The 20380-nt window shown below is 40.5% G+C and overlaps 1 long non-coding RNA gene across 2 annotated transcripts; it reads right to left on the bottom strand.

The window, feature by feature from the left end:
• Positions 1-19344, bottom strand: LOC138913691 (uncharacterized). 2 transcript variants are annotated; one of them, XR_011419498.1, is made up of 4 exons: positions 18695-19344; positions 12712-13040; positions 854-1038; positions 1-771 (listed from the first exon to the last, which is right to left on the bottom strand). It is a non-coding gene; the product is annotated as an uncharacterized lncRNA (long non-coding RNA). The 2 variants fall into 2 exon arrangements; XR_011419499.1 differs by lacking the exon at positions 18695-19344 and adding an exon at positions 17661-18679.
• Positions 19345-20380: the final 1036 nt, after the last annotated feature.

Here is a 20380-nt window from a genome sequence, read left to right as displayed (position 1 = left end):
CCAACAAAAAGAAAACTGCATAAAAAACATAAACGTAATAATATAAATATAATGAGAAAACATGTGCGATTTAAATTTATTATTTATATGAAGATGAACTTATAAAGAATAGAAATATAGCAAGTAAATTTTATTAATTTAAAATTTATATATATAAAACAAAACAAACCATCAAACTAAAGACGTGCGAATTTATTTGAATTTTTATTGTCAAATGTAACGTAGATCCTCTTCTTTGTAGTGGTGATCATTTTCCAAGGATGACCCAGAAAATCATTTTGGATTGGTTTAAAGCAGTGAGGTATCTGGCGGATCTATAATATTTATTTAGCTACAACTAAAAGCCGATAATAATCAAATTTTATTTTAATGCTTACTATTAGTGCTAGCTACTGTCTATGTGAACCATTATCTAGTTGATTTTGCTTATGAACGACAGCTCACTTTCTTCTCTCTGTCATTTTTATCGAGACTGAAGCCAAATTCAAGTGGTGTTTGGAGTAGTGCTGTGCCATGATTTAGTTGAATTAAAAGCTCTTCTGTAGATAGGGTCCAGGATATGTCCTTCCGTTGTGATTGCAAAGTCCCTCCACCTTCTCCTCAACACCATTATCGTTGCATTAGCTTGTCGCGGCGGCAGTGAAGATAGTGGCTGTGAATTGTCAACGGCAATAATTGGCTACACAACCAGCTAACCACACTGCCAAAGCGCATAGCCAATTGAGGTTTCTTGATTGTGGATGGCACTAATTTGGTCAATTCGTTCGGGATCTTGATGATTGATGGTTGGACGAAACACATGGGGGAACGGTTATTTTTAAATATTTTGTACAGAAACCGAAATCGATTTTACCTCACCATTTTGAAGAAACTTCAGTTGGTCGAGCTTTTTGACGCAACGAGCGCCACCTTCTGGCCAATGTTGTGGTTTGGGGGGCATTTGGGGGGATTTCCCGATATGCTGCTTTTTATGCTACGTTGCGTGTCGTCGAAAGCTCTTTTGGGGGGCGTCGGCGGGGGCGTGGCAGAACCATAGCGCTGTAAAATATGCAATGTTAGCCTTTAGTTTTAAAATCAAACTGTTTTTTGGGGAAATAAGTTTGGAGTTCTAAATGTTACCCTATGATTTTTAAGGTCCACCCCAGCTTGACCCAAATTCCTTCGCCTTTTATTATTTTATTTACAAGCCAAGTTTAGTTGGTAGTCAAAGACCTTAGTGGCACAATTGCAATCACTATAATTGAGCCAATTAGAGTCGGAGTGCCCAAGGTCACCGTGAGCTCAACGATGTCGTGGCTAGGAAACCTTGTTGCCGAAGGTTTCATCTCCGTGCCTTTCCATACAGTTCATTACTGGGGCTGCCCTTAGCATGCAAAGTTCCCCTGGCGAAGCAAATAAAACCACATCATACATATACAGTGGAAACTCTTCATAGAAGATATTCGCAATCATATTTTATTTAATTCTTTATTTATAAATCAGTGTCTTACAATTATTTAGCTTAAAAAGTAAACTTATTTATTTCTATTTTGGTTTTAAAATCAGTTTTGAGAAATCGTTTGTCACACTATCACAAAAATTGCATATTTCATTTATTATTCGCATTTTCTTGCATTCGGGAAGATTGTACGTTCTGGAATGTCGTACCAGATAGTGCATTTACATGCTTCAGAATATTTCAGTGCAAATGCACTCCTGACACGCAGCCCAAAACCTTCAGAGGATGCATTATCGTTTTATCATTTATAGGTATTAATATATATTGTTTTTAAACTGAAACAAAAACTAAAATTATGTTCGGCACGGCGTCGCGTTTGGCAGCTATTCAAACAGTCGATCGATCTTCTGGTGGCTAATACTGGATTGGAAATGACGAGAAACGAGACGAGGAAACCGAAAACGAAGGTGGTAACTCCAAAAAGCAACAAACAAAGCTCAAACGCATGCAGAACGAAAAGTGAAGTGGAAGCGGGAACGGGAATGAGACCGAGTACAATGAACCATGAGCCAAGAACCCGATCCCCGAACAGGTGATAAGGAGTCGCAGGTGCCAAGGTGCGCAGCTGATAGTGGATGGGCCTTAATCAGCTTGAATCAGGTCTCGATATAGGTGGTAGGTGTGCTCGGGGTGTGTGTTCGAAGTGGGTCGATGCGGATCGCTGATTGCCGATCGCCGATCGGTTATACAAGTCGTTTGTGTGTCACCGAATGTCATTCGGCCTGGGTTTTGTGTTTTTTTATTTTTCGATTTATGCTACAGCCCATCAGTCAGCGCAATGTAAGCTGGTAAAGCTAGGCGGAAACTGAATGAAACCGGCACCCCACTTTCCCAAGGGGGCGATAAGATAAGCAGGGCGATTATAAGCTGATTGCTCAAACGAAGTAATCCAGTGCCGAATTCTACAGTGCCCAATGCTTTCTGGAGCAGAGATTCATTTCTATTCTGGCGTATAGGCGCAGTTTGGCCAATGCAGCCTTCAATTTCGACTTGCTTGGCTGCTTTTTCGACTGACTCGCGAAAGGTGTGGCGCATAGGCACAAAATAAATCCAAAAACGAGGCCAAAACATTGAGCAGGCCCATGGGCTCGAAACAAACAAAGGCAAGAAGTGGAGGAACAAGACCAATGCTAACAATGATTGTAGAATAAAATCCATAACCAATGAATCTCGAGTGGAGCAGCGCACAATTGAAATTTCGCAACTGCAAACATGACTGTGAACACACTGCGTATACGCGATGTGTCATCTAAATGCACACATATAGAGTGGAATATCTGGCAGATAATAAACAGTTTTAGCTTGTAAAATTCATAATGTGTGTAACCATTTAGTCTTTAATCGCGTGCCAGCCAACCGAATGCGAGTGAGTGTGTGTTACTATGTTTATACGATAGCAATCGCGATTTCTTGAAAGCGCGAAAAAGAAATAGCCGCTGTTTATACGACAGACGAGAATTCATGCTTTTATTCACTCTCAGCTGATAGGGATGCCGGACCGGTAAAAATATCTAATTTTTAATATCACTGATTAGAGAAATAGCCTATAAAGGGCAATCAATTTCTAGCTATCTGGCAACGTCGCTCATTTTTTACAGAGTTACCAGATTGCATATCACCAAATCACGCTTTTGGGCTGAAATCATAGTCAACTTTCGTGTGTTGCCGAATTCACGAAATGGCGTTTATACAAGCACGAATCGGCCGAAAGCGTGAAATGATAGCGTGAATTCGGCATCGTATAAACACAGTATGTGTGAGTGTTCTATGTGTTCCAATTTCGAAAGAACAAGAGCTCGGGCAATTAAATAAATTATTGTTCATTTGTGTCGCTGTGTGCGCAAGTGTGTGGTGTGGTGTATTGATAAATGAAAAGCTAGCTCATGAGCTTAAAAAGCGTTAACTGAATAAAGAAACAAAATGCGCCTCCATGTGCCTGCCCGTCAAATCGTTTCGTTCGCTTCCATGTGCGTTAAATGGGTTACATGGTCGACCTGGCAGTTGAATGAAAAATTTCTAAAATGCCCCAAAACACCTTCCCTCCACTCTCATTCCACCCATTCTCGCCCATTCCCCTAAGCTGTGCGCTTCTCCTCTTTATGGCCCACTTAGTGGCTCAGTTATAATTTCATTAGGCAAATGCTGAGCATTTTTCATTAGCACTTCATGAACCATTGGCCCCTCGCTAGCTCAGTTCCCCCCCGGTTGGTTCCTCCAACACGTTTACTTTTATCTGGGTCATAAAAGCTGCCACTGCCGCAGCAAACAGAGTTTCAAAGAAGTTGTCGTCACCGGAAGTGACCCGAAGTGTTACCAAACCGAAGTAGAGGGCCATAACGCTACTTAAATAAATTACTGTTTGACTTGGCCAAAAAAGAATTGCAAGAGTCGAAAGAAAAAGGTGGAAAAACAATTTGTGAGTAAACGCCGAAAATCGGTGCTATTGTTTTTCTAGACGACTATTAAATATTTTTCCAAGAAAAAATTTTATTCATAAAATCTATACCAAAATAAACTAAAGCGTGAATTTTTTTAATTTTCTAAATAAAAACTTTCCATTACCCGAGGGTAAACAAAATATTATTATTTCTTTTATATGTTCTTTTAAAACATATTGACTTTAAAATTAGAAATACCACAATGAAGGGTATCAAATGGAATTAGCGTTCCCCCGGCCTTTCAATTCGGTGGGTCGCATGATCAGCCGCACAAACTAAAAAACACGCACGCTGATTCTGCTAAATACACACTCGACTGACTCAGTTACAGATACAGATACATCCATACATCCATACATCAAGGAGGAAAAACCTATCGCTCGGTGTACGCTGCGTATACGTAATCGCAAGACGCGGAATGTTTGCTATTCGATTCTTTATCTGCAGACGCGAAACAACAACTGCCAGACAGTTAAAAACCAAAAAAACAAAAAAATAGGAAGCCCTTGTCTGGCTGGCCACAATTTATACAATTTTTCGTGAATGATTTCTTTTTGGGCGTTCTTTGTCAGTTTGTTTCGGAAATGGTCTGTTTGCCTGGCAACAGAGCGATATGGAAATGTGGCCACGATTAGCTGGAAGTAAGAAATTCCATCAACTTATCTCGCTTTCCGTCACCATTTACGTGGCTGCCCCAGCGGCATTTATAAATAACAGAGCCCACAATTGACGCAGCTAACTAATGACGAACGCTGTTCAAGCATACAGTTTTTTGCTCTTTTGCTTTTGGTTTTATGGCAATTTTGTCTAAAATTAAAAAAGAACAAAGCGAACTGAACTGAGTCATGCGTTTGAGGCGTGATACCTAGTGAAAGATCATTATGATCAGCGCTGCGTGCGTATGAAAGAAAAACTAGCGAAAATAGGGAAAGGTCCGAGACCAAAACAATAATAAAGTTAGGCAAAATTTTTAAAAAGATTTTACTTTAAAGGAATACATTTTTAGAACGCATATTTTCCTTCTGGGAACCACAGTTAAATAATGCAGATACTTTGGACAACTTTCTTTGAATAACTGACGACTCAATGCATCAAAGTTTAAACTGTTTTGCCAAGAACAACAAACGAACTGTGACTTGGCCGAAAAGACATCGATAAAACCAAAAGCCGTGTCTACGAGGGCGCGTGTTTGTGTGGCGAGGAAGATTTGTTGGCAGGCTCAGGTTGACCCAAATCGTTATAGGCTATGGGCTATAGCCTATAGGCTATAAGCCTTAAGCAGTGGTGGTGTCTATCGTATAACAACGTGCCGTGTCTTTTGCCTTCTCGGTGATGTAATAAGTGGCAGGCGAAATGACACACAAGTGTGCATTGAATTTGCAACACAAAAGGGGTGGCAAGGGGGAGGGGGAGGTGGTCGAGTGGGTAATAGATGAGTTATGCAGTCGGCCATAAATTTGTCATCCTGCTGCATTTTAGCCATATTTATAGAGCCACCATTCGACTTAATTCAACGGGAAAACTAATAAATGTCAGCATTCTGGCAAATAAATATAGATAAATTTCTCTGCTGCTGCTGTTCTTTTTCTCTCCCTCTCTCTCTCTCTCTGTTTTGTGGCATGGCAACATTTCACTTTTCATTTTAGCCTGCAAATGAACCGCCCTCCAATCCACACCCTCCAATCCAAATCCTTGCCAATGTGCACTGCATTTGGCCCGGAGCCAAAGAGAATTTTTATTTTTGGCTCCTTGGCTAAGCTCACGACTGCAGCCAGGCCATGGATGGTGCCGTGTATCCGAAAGATATACCCCTACTCCTGGGCCAGCCCAAAGTTATCTAGGTTGGCTATACTATATGCGAGCATATACAACAATATAAGTAAGCTGACGGCCCGGCCTGACTACAAAAATCAATAATCGGCGTCACGAAGCCCATCCAATTGTAATTATCGGAGGTGCCAAAAAGCCCATTTCAAACTAATCAAACTGCAACTTGGAGGGGGAGTTTGGCTACCCTTCTTCTCCTCCTTCCGTGGAAACTGGGTCATAACACTGACCCAATTTCCCTTTTACATAACTGCCATAGAGCAAAGTGCGATGGGGTGGCAGATCGACCTCCATGCGGAGTAGTTTGCAGGCTGCTGCATTCGACCTTGCGGTCCGGGCTGAAGGTCGCGTTTGTTGGCCAAAAGGCAGCCAAACATTTCACAATCCGCATATATTTCATTTAAAGAAATACGTATTTTGAAACTTTGAAATATCTAGGTGCAAATGACTAAACAACACGTGATTCATTTGGGGTTTTTTTGAGTTTGAGTTCTAAACAAATACGCAATGCAATGCTAGACCTGTCTTATCATCATGTGCTAATCATTCTAGTCTGGTGGACTGACAAATTAGGAGTCGCAACTGACTAACTATATATGTGGCCAATGATCCATCGCAGAATACCGCAAGCAATGATGTCATTATATTATATATATGTTTATTAGGGGGTCTATAGCGATGACAACTTCTGTCTGCTGCCGGCTGCTGATATCAGTTAAAGTCCAAAATCCAAATGCTAATTCAACAAGAATCCGCGGCATTCTGGGCAAATGTTTATAAAAAACAAGGTATATTCCTATTTATAAATGCTGCTGGCTGTGTTTATAACGAATAACAGACTGCAAAGTCCGAAGCAGACATTTTTATTACTTATTTCGAAAGGAGAATTTCAAATTAAAACTTTTCGTTAGATTTTGTCTCAGATTTAAACTGGTTTTTCTATGCCATCTTGACATCAAATCAATCAACGGGGATTTTCGCCATGAATCACTGAGATATTTTCGTATTTCTCTGGTCAAGATAAGCCGTTTCTTCATCGCTTCTGTTCGCTTTGAATTTGCATGGGCTTTGGAAATATCTGCTTTTCGATATCTGTTTGTGTTTGCACGCCTGTTTTCTGTGTCAAATGCATTTTTCAGTCATCCACCCACGCGAGTGGGGGGAGAAACAACAAAAATCGACCTCATAACACCCACCCACACGCCCACTCAGGCAGGTGAATGGTGTGAGTGTGACTGTGTGTTTTTTTTTACTATGTACCGATGGCCTTATGTAAAAGTCGGTTCGTTATTTTTACACAAAATATTGCAATTTGCCCACTCACACGAGCACATTACGTATACGTACTGTGTGCTCGCATGGCGAAACCGTGCAAGGTCAAGTGGCCGAGTGTGAGTTGTTGCTCTCGGATTGCAAGTGCCTCCGATTTAATTGCCCTCGCCTGAGTATCTTAGTATCTTTCGCTTTCAAGTCGCCGAAATCGAGGCTTTAATTGGAGATTTCACTTGGCTTATTTCCACAATTAAACCGGGGGCTTTGTTTTCTAGCATCTCTCTTATATAAGATGACAGCAAATGCAACAAAAAAAAAAAATAAGAAGAAATTTGGGTTACAAGCGAATGCAGCGATACTAAATTTAAAACTGCCGCTGTGGCGAATGCGAGTGAGAGAGACAGGGAGACAGGGAGAGAGAGGGAAAAGGCCGCTGATTGTTTTAAACAAATTGCCCGACTAGACACTTAAAGTTACTTGGTGTGAGTGAGCGAAAATGTGCATTGCACGGCCATTGTTTTTAGTTGTTTTTGTTGCTGCTTGCCAATTACAGGGTGTCTCTCTGTTGTGCCATTGCATAATGCCCAGCGAATTGCAATTGCAATGGCAGATGTGCAGCTAGTCGACTGATATTACGTATACGCCACCGAAAAAGACTCTGCTTGGGATTTAGTTGGGATTTAGTTTGTGTTGTGTTGTGGTTTTTTGAGTTTCGAGTTTATGCAATCCGTGGGGGTACAAAATCACTAGATGGATGGATGGCTGGGGGGTAAACGCAGTTAATCAGCTGTTCTCCGTGGATCGATCGACTGTCCGACGACTGCTGGCTGCGCCCCTGCGACTTCCGCTCGTTGTTGCCGACTCGATGGGGAAATGAACACTGAAGCTGGCCAACGGCAATTGGCCAACTGAAAAACGGACGTCGCCGAGTGCAGCGACGGCGACGTCGACGGCGACTGCAGCTGCGTTTTTGGCTTTTCTTCGTTCTGCCTTTCGCCGTTGTTGTAAAAGGAAAACTGTTTCAATTTTAGGCCAAACGCGACGCGAACCGATACCGTTTTGATGGCCACGTGTGTGTCTGTCGCTCGTGCGCCAGTGTGTGTGTGTGTGCGTGTGTGTGCTATGTGTGTGTGGCAAAGACGCTCTAAGGTGAAATATACTAAATGCAGGGCGGAATTTTTTTGAACAAAATGTATTTCTGTCTCTCGCTGCAAATGCAGCTGCCACAACACACAGCACACAAACACACACACCGACTTTTTATTTCGCGGCTAAAAACTATAAACTAAAAAGTTAAACTACGTTGCTCTAATGCTGAAGCGCAACTGTCAGCTGCTCGGCTCGTTCAAAAAAAGCGAAGACGCTCGGGCGCTACAATAAAGCTCCCTCTCTCTCTCTCTCTCTCTCGGTTAAAGCTCTCTCCTCCCACTCACACACACAGAAATCAAGTATACGCACAGCGGAAACGAAAAGCTTTTGCAGTTGCACATGACGCAAACAAAAACTATCTAGTTCTCTTTATCTATTCTGCTCCCTCTCTCTCTCGCTCGCACAGTTGCAGTTTAATGTTCAAGGTGATGTTTCTGTGTGTGCGCTTGTGTCCGTGTGCATGTGTCACAGTTTTTTTCTCATTTTTTTTGCGAGAGAGATTCCACAATTATGCGAAATTATCGATCAAATTTTGTTCTAAGGTCAACCTTAAATTGAAAATTCCGCTTTTCCACCGCGATTGTTCCGCCTGAGGCCAACAGCTGCTATCGGAATTGTTAATCTCGTCATGCACGACCCGAGGCATTCCATGTGATTGGTGGCCCAACTGTCATTACAATATTAATTCGATAAAACGAGAGCTGGCACACGATCTTGGGCGATAAATGATTTCAAGTGCGGCGACAAACAGTCGAATTTGCACTAAAAGTGCATGGAAACTACATGATAAGTTTGTAAAACTTTGAATCATAAGAGTCTGTTCAAAATATCACAAAAATTGAACGATTTATGAGGTTGGATATTATAAAGTAAAATTAAAAAAAAATTATTTATAAAATAAACCCCAGCAATTAAATTTAAGCGTTTTTAAACTGTACAACCAACAAATATTAGATTGTTTTAAAATCTTGATTTAGGTTAGATAATTGAAAACTGTTAGAATCATAAAAAATATTCAATTTAATATTTAATTTGGAATTTTCTGTCTTTTCGGCTAACAAATAAAAGTTAAAACTGCAGTTCAGTTTTATTTCATTAGATAAATGGGATGGCTTCAAAAAAGTACTTAACTTTAATCGTTCCCCATCGATTAATGACTTAATTTGCCGCCCCGTAAACTTGTTATTTCCGATGATAAAACAACGAAAGCTTGATTTCTATATCCCTCGATTGCGTAAGCCGTAACGCTTAGCCAATGTCTATTATTTGAGTGCGAGTTTTTATTGAATTTGATGGCGTTTTATATGCGAGCACTTCAATCGCAGCTAATTTCATCATAAAACTTGTCATGAGGTCACCGAGAGGCGAAACTGCGGCGAACACAATGCACACTCTGTGTCTATGGTTTTAATTACCCTCCAGATGATAATTGTTTGGCTAGCCCCGGGGCAAAAATTGATTTTACACTGCAATTCGAACAGAAGACATCATGGCAGTGACAGAACCCAGAACGATTGCATAAGGAGCAAGAAGAAAGAGACTCTTAAATGCACACGTACCATACGATATACCATATACCACATACCACATATAGTATAAAACACGGGGGAGAAAGGAGAAATTCGCTCGGGCAGAAAATCAATTTCGTTTTCCTTGACCTCAGGGAGAAAGAGAACTGGCAAAGACAAAGGGGAGTGTCGACAAAGGATAATTGACGGTCATTTGAAATGCAAAAGTGACAAAAGTGGCTGCAGCCGCGAGCAGGCAAATGTCGAAATAATGTCACCAAGTTGCCTTTGCACAGCTGCTGCAGTTCTTCGGACCAAGAACTCTTGGCCAACTCAAATCGCATCGCATCGCATCTAGTACTGGTGCTACTGTGTGAGCCAAAAAGCCGAAGCGAAACGAAAATAGAAAATGCCAAATGGCTTTCGTTTTGCAGCAAGTGCACGCGACTGGGTGAAAACGGAAAATCCGAAAATCACAAAAACACAGAAAATCGGTCGAAAATAGATATATGCGATAGTATAAATCACAAACAAAATCAATTTGCAGCATGAACATCTTTTTTAATTGTTTATGCCAGCGATTTCTAAAGCTGATTGCAGAAATTTCACTCATTACTACGGACGGGTTGCTTTTTGTGTGGGGCATAATTAATGATTTTAAGAGTTTTCAGAGCGTTGCATTCGATGCGCCTATCATCGCACCTCAAAGACCCAAAGCCTCAAAAGCCCCTCCCCCCTCGATGTGCGTGTGGGTGGGGGGGATGGTTAAAATACATTTAAATTAAAATGAAAATCGGAGCAAGCGGAAAACCAAAGCCAAACGAAAAGCGAAATAATAATTATTCTGAATGTGTAACAAGAAAATGCTGAATATAATCATATGCAATTTTTGTCTTCTCACTGATTATTTTCTTAAACGATTCTTAAGTCTTAAGATTATTTTATTCAAATTCCAATTTATCTCTTTTCATTGTTTTCTTTTTCTCTTGGGGGAGAAATGAATACTTTGTTGAATCGAACTGAAGCTTATGGCTAAGAGAACATCATTTTAGTATGGCAAAATTAGGTTCATAAACGGAATGTAAGAAACAAGTAAACGAAATGAAAATTATTGATAAATTGGACTTGCAAAACAAATGGTATTGTCCTGAGCAGGAAACTGGTAGATCTGAAGAGCGACTTACCCAGGTGCTGAAGACTCGAATGGTGGGGTAGTTATCCTCGGTGTTTCTGGAGCTGCAAGGATGCCGAACGGCCACTGGATACCACCAGCTGTGTTCACTTGCTTGCAATTTATTCAAAGCGAGCACAGGGTGTATCCCAATGGCAGTTGCATATGGAAATTTTGCTTTTCGCGAAAAGCTCAGCAGGGACACAAACCACTTTTCTCGCTTTTCCTTTCCCCAAGCTGCAGGTGAAGTTTCCACAAGAGTTTTATTTCGCTGCACTTTTATTAGTAAACCTTTTCCTTTTTTCACTTTTCAGCACAATTTTCGTTTTTTAATTCGTATTTTTTAGAGATTTTTTTATAGCATTGTTTTTGAACTTTTTCACTTTTATATCCAAATACCGAATATATGGTTCTTAACTAGCTTCTAGTTCCTTTAACAAGCCTCTATAAAAATGTTTTATATATTTTAAATTTAAAGAACATTAAGGCTCTGAACGAAATAAATAGGTAGTTAACTATTTTTATTTTATGAGCTAATATTTTAATTTCACAATCGAAAGCAATGGCTTTCCAAGTGCATTACGAAGTTCGAAATTTAAATTCTAAAATTAAATTTATTTGACAAGGTTTAATAATATTTGTCGATCCATTCTAATTTCCATATGTATTTTTTAAGTAAACGGATTTACTAAGTTCATAAAGGATTTTTTTAACGTATATGCACTATTTCAGTTTTGTTATTTTCTTTAATATTCTTTACTTTAAATAATTGATTTAATAAATATCCCTTGCACCGCTTGAACTGTGTTATTTCCTGAACTTTTCTTGATATTTAATTTATGGCACTTGTGCCATCTGTGACGAATCCTTTCGCTGGTCCAACTGGACCTCTTTTCAGTGGGATAACCGAAGTGTTTTTGGCGTGCATCTCGTCTCCGTGGGTTTTAGGATTCGGCTCCAAACAGCTGCCAGCCGACTTGTGGGTTGCTCTATATAGACGAGTATATGAACATGGTATTTCCCCCCTCAATCCCCGAAAAGGGGCGTGTGTATCCAAGTGCTGCCCACGCGTACTGCTGCATGGGTGTGGAAAGGTCAAGGTGCAAGATAACAACAACAACAACGAGTGTTGCATATGGCACACACTGCGATTATGCGAGTGTGTGTGTGTGTGTGGAAGAGAGTTCGGTTCGTGTCGTTTTTAGCTGCTTAATTATTCAAATTTAATTGCCATATGCTGGCGTGCGTCACTTGAGTTGAGTTTTATGTAAGTACACACACACCGCATCGCCCACCATATTGTTTGTGTTTTCTCTCCTATTTTTGGGCTGTGCTAATCAATTCTCCACACCACACCTGATTTTGCCATTAGGGCGACGCGCCTTTAAAATGAACTTGGAACGAACCGCACACACACACACACGAACACACTGAATACGGGATACGGGGGATAACTAGGCGTATGCGTGATGCTGACCTCATCGGCCGCCCGCTCGTCACCGAATAAACTTGGCCAAAAGGGAAGCTGCAGCTGGGCTCGCACAGGTGGAGGTCGCGCCCGCCTTCCACTGCCCTTTTCCCGCTTTCCAGCCCCGCTTTTCAACCGCTTTTCACCCGCTTTCCACTTCCTATCCCCCTAAGTATGCAACAGTATGTGCCTACAACAAAACAGCAAACAGTTGGCCGACGCCGGCAGCGACGCCGACTGCGCTGCCTTAAGCCGCCCACGCAAAAGCTGCTCTCTCGCTCTCGCGAAAAACAAAAGCTGCGAGCGCGAAGCTTGCGCTCTGCTCTGATTTTGTTTTTGTTTAACTTAATCAATGGCAAACACAACACTCACATACATACCTTTCTCTCTCCGCTCTCTGGTTTGCCGGCAGTAAAAAGTTTTCAAGTTCAAGTCGCTGCGCCGAGAGAGAGCGCATGTCTGCTTCATACAGGCTGCCTCGCTCGCACACCCACACTCTCGTGCAGTTGCATTTCGATTGTTGTTCCGCCTTTTCGCTTTTTGCTGTCGTCATGCAAAAATCAACGAAATCGCACCACCCCTTTCCATTTACCTCCCACCTCCTTTCGATGGGTGGTTGCGGGGGGCGTGGCAATCCTGTCGACTTAACGCTGCTCAGCTGAACTGAACTGTCGCTAATTAAATTTCCATGCTGACGCAGCTCACCACCCTAAAAATAAACAAACAAAGAGATTTTTTTGTTTAGAAGACCATCGATAAAATGCAGGCTAACATTATCGATTCCGCAGCATATGAAAAGCGCTGGCCATTGGTCCGTCTATAAACAAACATTTCGGTTTGCCATTCGTTTGCACATTTTATGAGGGCGCAATTTTCGTTGGAATTTGGACACACCACACTGGGAATTTCTTTAAGGGGAATTATTGGGTATTATATAGAGATCTATTGTCTAAGACAAAGAATGTTTTGGATACTATAGTATGAGGAACATTTTTTCTAGAATACAAATGGGATTGTCTTTTACATAATTTGAAAATATACTTTTTTTTAGATTTATTAAAATACATTTAGCACCTAGTCCCTCGCATTTTTTCTAGAAACTAATCAGATTAAAATCATAAAATAGAAAAATGCCATGAAAAATAGTCATAAGTTCTGAACCATTTTTAATGTTATTTTATTGGTTGTATCTTAACTAATTTCCAAACCTAAAGCATTCGATTCCCCTGCTATTCAGAGTGATTCACCCTGTTGCATAAATAGTGGGGAAATATAATTTTATTTTCTAAGTTCGCCAATCGCCGCTCCTCCGCCCACTCAAGGTCTTCTCGAGTGCATTGTACACTGCATATTGCCTATTGCACTGCTGGTGCAACGAACTCGCAGCTATGCAAAATGGAATTTCGTTTTATGTGCTATTTATGTGCCAAGGGGGCAGCTAGAATTAGTTGTAGCAATTTCTCTAGTTTTAGTACTGTTACATCAACTTATCTTTAGAGGTCGCTATAGCAAATAAATACAATTTTTGATTACGCCCAGTTAATTACTCCCCCGGAAGAGCGGAAATTTTCTTGCTGTGTGTGGAGTCAATTGCGAGGTTTTGGGGATCGATGTTCCAGCTTTTTTTTGCTGTGTTTACTGTTGAGCTACGAGTCCATTAAGTAAGAACACGCTGGCGATTAATTAAATGGCCAACAGAAATTCTCGTTTGGCTTTGGCAGGTAGTCAGACAGGTCGAAAGGGGGTGGGTGGGGTAGGGGCAGGGAAAGGCATGGAAAAGGGGGGTGAGGTGATTGCAGTCGCCACTCAGCGTAATCATCAACATCAATTCAATTAAAGCTCCACGGGTGTATCGCGTGTGTGTACGTGTGTGAGTGAAAGATAATAAAACTGAGAGGCAAAACGCATAGAGCAATAATAAGTGCGAATAAGTGTCGCAAAGCGAGCGCCGAGAATCAGCTTTATCAACTACACCAAAAAAAACAGCTCTTTATCAAATGCTAAAAAAAGATATTGGAATTTGTTGTTTCATTTGATTGCCTATGGTAAATATGTAAATACCCTTTATTCAATTTAAAGCTCTTTGATTTTTAAAGTGATTCCTTAATATTGTTTTTCAATATGTGTGATCCTTAAATCGATCCTCATATCATTTATTTTTCTTTCTGTGTAGAGTGACAGAGAGCGCATGATGTTTGCTCGCGTTTTATTCCTTTGCCAGAGAATGTTTGCCGCCGCCACTTTCTGGTTTACTCTTCGTGCTTTTCGCCTTTCCCTTCCTTTCGCTGTGTGTTTGGTGCTTCTGCTTTTTGCCTTTTGTGCTTGTGCTGTCTTTGCTTCCTCTTTGTTTGCCGCCGCACGTGTAGGCGTCTCTTTCTCGCAGTGAAACGTGCCAAACTGGTTTGCCACACACAAATGCACATGGGTACAGCACAGCACTATGGCAACTACGTGTTGCCAGCTCGCTCGCACTCGTCGCTCAAGTGCTGTATGTACAACTAGTATCTTAACCTTGAACTTGAAACACACACACGCACGCACACCGAGGCAGAGAGGAGAGAGCGACACACTGAACGAACGGTAAGCACGCGATGCTGACGCCTCTGTCGACGTCGGCAGAGCTTTCTGTGTGCCGCTCTCTCATTGCTTCGCTTTGCCCTGCCTCTCTTCTTCTTTCCCTCGTTCTCCTTCCGTTGCCCATTTTAAAATGCAGCTTACGCGATGCATACGTAATATGGCGAACACCTGGGCCGAGTCATCATCTTCCTCTAACCCTATTTGGACTGTCCGGTTCAGTACCGCCCCCCAAAAAACATCACCTCTTCTATGAACATCCCCAAATGCCACATCTATACACTCTCAAATGACGCCACTGGGCAATTAAAAGGGTGCACAGAAAGAAAACCCCTCAAATGAATGATTTTCCTAGAAAAAAGAATCTCTTGGAATCGGAATTCCCCTGAAACTTGATAACTTTTATCACAAAATGGTTCTTCCCTGGGCTTCTTTTCCTCTAAAACTTTAGTTTTTAGTTCAATAACTACCCAATCACAACTGTTGACAATAGCTCGGCTCAATCTGATTCTTTTTTAAATTAGGTGATAACACATATTTCACAAATAGATCATACTTTTCCGTTTTTAACACATTTGACTTAAATTACGTATACGCCATGGTTCAAAACAATCTTTAATTAGTATTGTCTTATTAAGCAAAATGAACTAAAATATTAATATATTTCTATTTTAAGTGTCTTTAAAGTTGTTCAAGATTGATCAACTCGAATAAGAAAAAAAAAAATATAAAAATAATTTATAGACATGGAAATAAATGATAAAATATTTGTTACAGAAAGTACAATCTATCCAATCTAATACACAATCAATCCTAATCAATTTATACCAAACGTTGATCGATTTCGAATATATTTGCTTTCGGTGTAGCCGTGAAGATGACTTTTTCTGCCCAACCCCACAGACCCATCCTAGCTTCCGTAATTCCGAAATGAGTGTGGGCTGTGCGGAGATGGGGCGAGAGTTACGTAAACGAATTTCGAAATCCCATTTACCCACACGTATGCAGATGCACACATCGATGAACTCGTATCTTGTGCAAACAAAAGCGGCACGCAAAGCTAAACCCGAGTCAAGTTCAGATACAAAACACAAAAATATCGCATTGTGTAGGTTGGTTTTGCTGTGGTTTTCCACTGGTGGGTGGGGGAACGCCGGGAAATTGCACTTGGATCTTGATTGACTGCATCACATAGCAGTATTTTGAGTGCTGCCTTTCTGGGCGAACGTCAGTTTACAATTTCACAGAATTGTTTACCGCACTCGGCCGATCGTGTGTCAGTAGATAATCTGAGTCACACACATATACGTACAACATCTGTACATTAGTTGGCAATATAGAATATAGAAGCGCTGATCTGCTGATGACACGTGATGCAATCGGAAATCAACAGGCTGACTCGCTGGTCGTAAAGCTACAGAGTTATCCGAATGCTCAGCATTTCTGTAAACGGTTTAGTAATAAACACAGTTTTTATGGCCCATTAGATTGATGGATACAATTCAGAGTTTAATAAAGGGATCTATACATGATCTTTAGACCTATCGCACAGAACAAAGACGGATCTGAAAAGCAGCTTTAATTACCGTCTTTGTTTTACCTTTGCAATTGCAATCTGATAATTTCCTGGAACAAGTTTAGCAAAGGAATGCAACAAAATTACTTTAAATTAGAAGATTGTAAAATTAAAAATCTTAGAGTTTCGAATGTTTTTGAAATATTTTGATTATATTCTGTGTTTCTCGATGATGATTAAAAAAATGTATTAAACTGAGGTCCATTATTTGAGATCATTTTTTAAACTTATTTAACAAAATACGGCTTTCCTACAAATTTCTTTGAAGTCCAGTTTCATTTTCTCATTTGTTTATATTAAAAGCAAATCTTCGCATTTCGCACTCTCCATTAGCGACAATTGCCAGCAAATTAGTTTCTAATTGTTGGTGCCGAGTGAAGTCATAAACAAGTTGGGAAGCTGACAAACAAAATGGCAACACACACATTCGCACGCAAATAGAGCCATCATCAGTTCTTGAGAATCATAATTCCCTTTGGCCAAATTCCGAATGGGTTTCGCTTGCTTTTTTTTTGTGTTTGTCTTGTATATGTACAAACGGAACTGTTTATAAGCTTTTTCGCATTTGTTTTGTTTATTTTCGCCGCTGCTGTGGCTTTTTTTTCGCGATTATGTATTATTTTTCTTTGGTTGGCTTAATTTGTGTTGTTTATGTTATAAATAAGTTTTGATATTTCTGCAAATTCCGGGCAAGAAAAACAAATGATTGGGAGAGATGGCCAAAACATATTGAGAACCATTGTGAGCGTGTGAAAGAGAGAAAGAGAGGGAGTGTATTTTTGCAAACAGGGGAGTCTGTGGGATTTTATCGAAGGGGTAGTATTTTAAAGAGTATTTCTTCTACAAATGGTTTGATTTATAGAGACCAACAAGTTGGTATTATATGTTAGGACAGTTAGATTACTAACGTTTTAAGGACTTTAAATCATATTATAAATCAATTAAGTTAGCAAAGATTATTTGGAAAACTTTTTATTTATTAGTCATCATTAGGAGGTTTATAATTTTTTCTACCCCTTTCGACGCGCCCCTGTTTGTAAAACTTAGCTTTTAGCAATTGTTGACTGTATTTTCCGCAATCACAACAACGGTGGGTGAATGGGAGGCGGCGGGGGTGGCGGAATGCCTTTGATGACGCCGTCAAAAAATGTTAACTACGACGCAATTCAGTTTACTCACATTCTGCTGTTTTCTGCCACATTTCTTTTTTGTCTGTGTTTGCCGATAATTTTCTTTTTTCGAACATGCACTTTATTAGGTTTTTCTGGGGTTGGATAGCTTTTTTTCCGACAGGATATTTTAGGGAAAGTAGCCCTTAATCCTTGTGCGAACTTTTTTGGTATTTTCTGATTACATTTTAAAGTGTTTAGTTTTGTATTTATTATTTTATGAATTATTCAATAGCTCGGTTCAAAGGCAAATGTGATCGGTTGAAGGTGCCGCTGTTTAATGTCGCCGCTTTTTTGTCTGCCATGGAAAGTTCTCGCCTCTGCCGCAGCGCTGCCGCGGCCGGCGTCGACGCCGGCAGAGCCTCTATCTACCAGCGAACACTCTCTCTTCAGCGCTCTCTTTCGTCAAGTTTTTCGATTCTTCCTGTTCCTGTTTCTTGGGCCTGCTTTTGGGCAGTCTTCTTCCACTTTTGCCCTACTGCCCCACACACCTCTCGAAAACCCGAAAAGCACATGTGACTCTCTCCGCAATGGCCTTCAAACGGGCTCTCTCTTCGCTCGCTCTCTCTGCTCTGCCATTCTTTCATTCATTATTCTCCTCCCCTTTCGTATCCCATCCCTAAAATGTATCTGTATCTGCGCACTTTTATCTGTGTTTGCAACTCACTTTTGCTTTTTGCGGATTCCTGTTTTTATTGCGACGCTTTTCTAGCCGAAGCAAAGCAAAACAAAACGTTAAAAAAACAATTTCAAGGGTTCGGTGGGCTAACGAGATCCTCATCCCTTGATCCTGGGGAAAAGCTCCAAGGAGCTTTAAAAGCTCCAGCAAGGATTACGAATATGCATACATTGACATTTTTAATTGGGGTCTGACTGCTCGGGATATTGATATAAAAACAGAAGAGTACATGAAAAATAAACTGAGATGGTCCTACTTTATTATTTTTTTGTATCTAAAAAGCTGGTTATAATAATAGGAAGTGCAATTTCCCTAAGGTTTGGCTGACGAAATCTTCAAAATACTTGGACTAGTCTCTTACTCACCTTTTATGATCCCCGTTGGTTTTAAATTGCTGTCCCTTTGGATTTCGTTTCAAGTTTTCAAGTTTAGTTTTCATAGACTTCTTTAATATTGGTTTTTGTATTGTTGCTTCTTTATGTAAGAATTCACTGGTTTGGGGCACGTATTTAAAATAGTTGTGAAATTCACTTGCATTCTCAAATCCAGTCTGCTCTGTATATTTCGTTTTTATTTCCGTGGTTTTTGTATCACACATTAGAATGCATTTTCAATTAATTTCAATTATTTTGAACAAAATTACCATTTTTGGTTTTTTTTTAATTTTAATTTGACAAGCACTTCTCGTAGAATTGAACACAATTCATTTGCAATTATTGCATTGTTAGTTGCTGTCACAATGTGATTCGGTTGGTTTTTGGGCAAATTCAATTTCGCTGTTGATGTCATTTGCGTGTCTAATTGGTAACGAATAATAGAGGGATTGTTTGCTGGCTTTTTTGAGGTATTGTATGTAGTACTTGTTGTTGTGTTTAGAATTCTTCTGGTTCCGATTGGGGATTTGCTGGGAATGGAGCGTTGTTGGCAGCTCGCCTGCCGCACTTTCAATGCCAACGGGCAGAACAGCAGAAAATGGCAGAGCCGTCGCCGTCGTCGCTGCTAAAAAGCCCGAAAGCTTCCGATGCGAAGAGAGAAGAAACGAGCCAGTGTGAGAGAAAAGGGAAGAATGGGGCCCAGAAGCGGAAGAAAGCTACACAAGTACATACTTATGTATGTATGTATGTGGTGAAAGGAGCTGAGCGTCCCACTGCCAGAATAGAACATGCACGAATATACATATAACATTTACAAAGGAAACTCTGGCAAGCTCAGCTCAAGTTCAAGGATGTTATGTAATAAAGCGCGAAGAGAGCGCAAAAGTAAGTAGTGGTAGTGTAAGTGCAAGTAAGCAGCTCTCTCGCAGTAACACACACATATGCAGGTATTCCTCTGCTGATCCCCTTTCGCTTTCTCACTTGCCCTCCTTATCGCCGTCTCTTTCTGGCCCGTTCTGCCCTTCCCCACCACCTCTTTCCCTTCCTTGGCATGTACTTGCAGTTTAAGTTGTGCAGTCTGCCCTGACGCGCCTGGTTTACTGCCTCTGCCCCTGCACAGTGGTCACCCGATAAACAAGAAGGCCAACTGGACCCATGAAATCCTTTAACATAATTCCCTAGGTGTACCAAAGTTTAGATATTAGGATCATGATTTAAAAAAAAATTTATTTTTGCTTATTTAACTGAGGTTTGCATCATTTGCTTCGCATGTTCGTTATAATTCCCAACCAGTTCCCGTTGATATGAAAAAAATTTACTTACTGATAATTAAAAAATAATTTAGAAAACATTAATTTAAAAACACTTTAAAATTATCTATTTCTGTAACTAAACTTCTATATGTTCAATTTCACCTAAAAGAATGCCGTGTGCTCGAGTGCCCACTGTATGTGCACTTAGTTCGCTGTGTATCTACTGGGTCTGGGCTTTTCGGTTCGTGTTCTGGGCCTGGGCAGCGAATTGTATATAATTAGCGCATTTATTGACTAACCGCCGCTTGCAACACAAAATGTTCGTAGCAACAAAAGGCACACGAGGAGTGATAGAGGGAAATACAATAATTACTTGGCTTACTGGCCTGGCCCTCCCAAGTATACGGATATTTGCTGTCATATA

This window comes from Drosophila takahashii, chromosome 3R (genome assembly GCF_030179915.1).
Source record: "Drosophila takahashii strain IR98-3 E-12201 chromosome 3R, DtakHiC1v2, whole genome shotgun sequence".
Lineage (NCBI taxonomy): Eukaryota > Metazoa > Arthropoda > Insecta > Diptera > Drosophilidae > Drosophila > Drosophila takahashii.
This window is presented reverse-complemented; position numbering and strand designations above follow the sequence as displayed.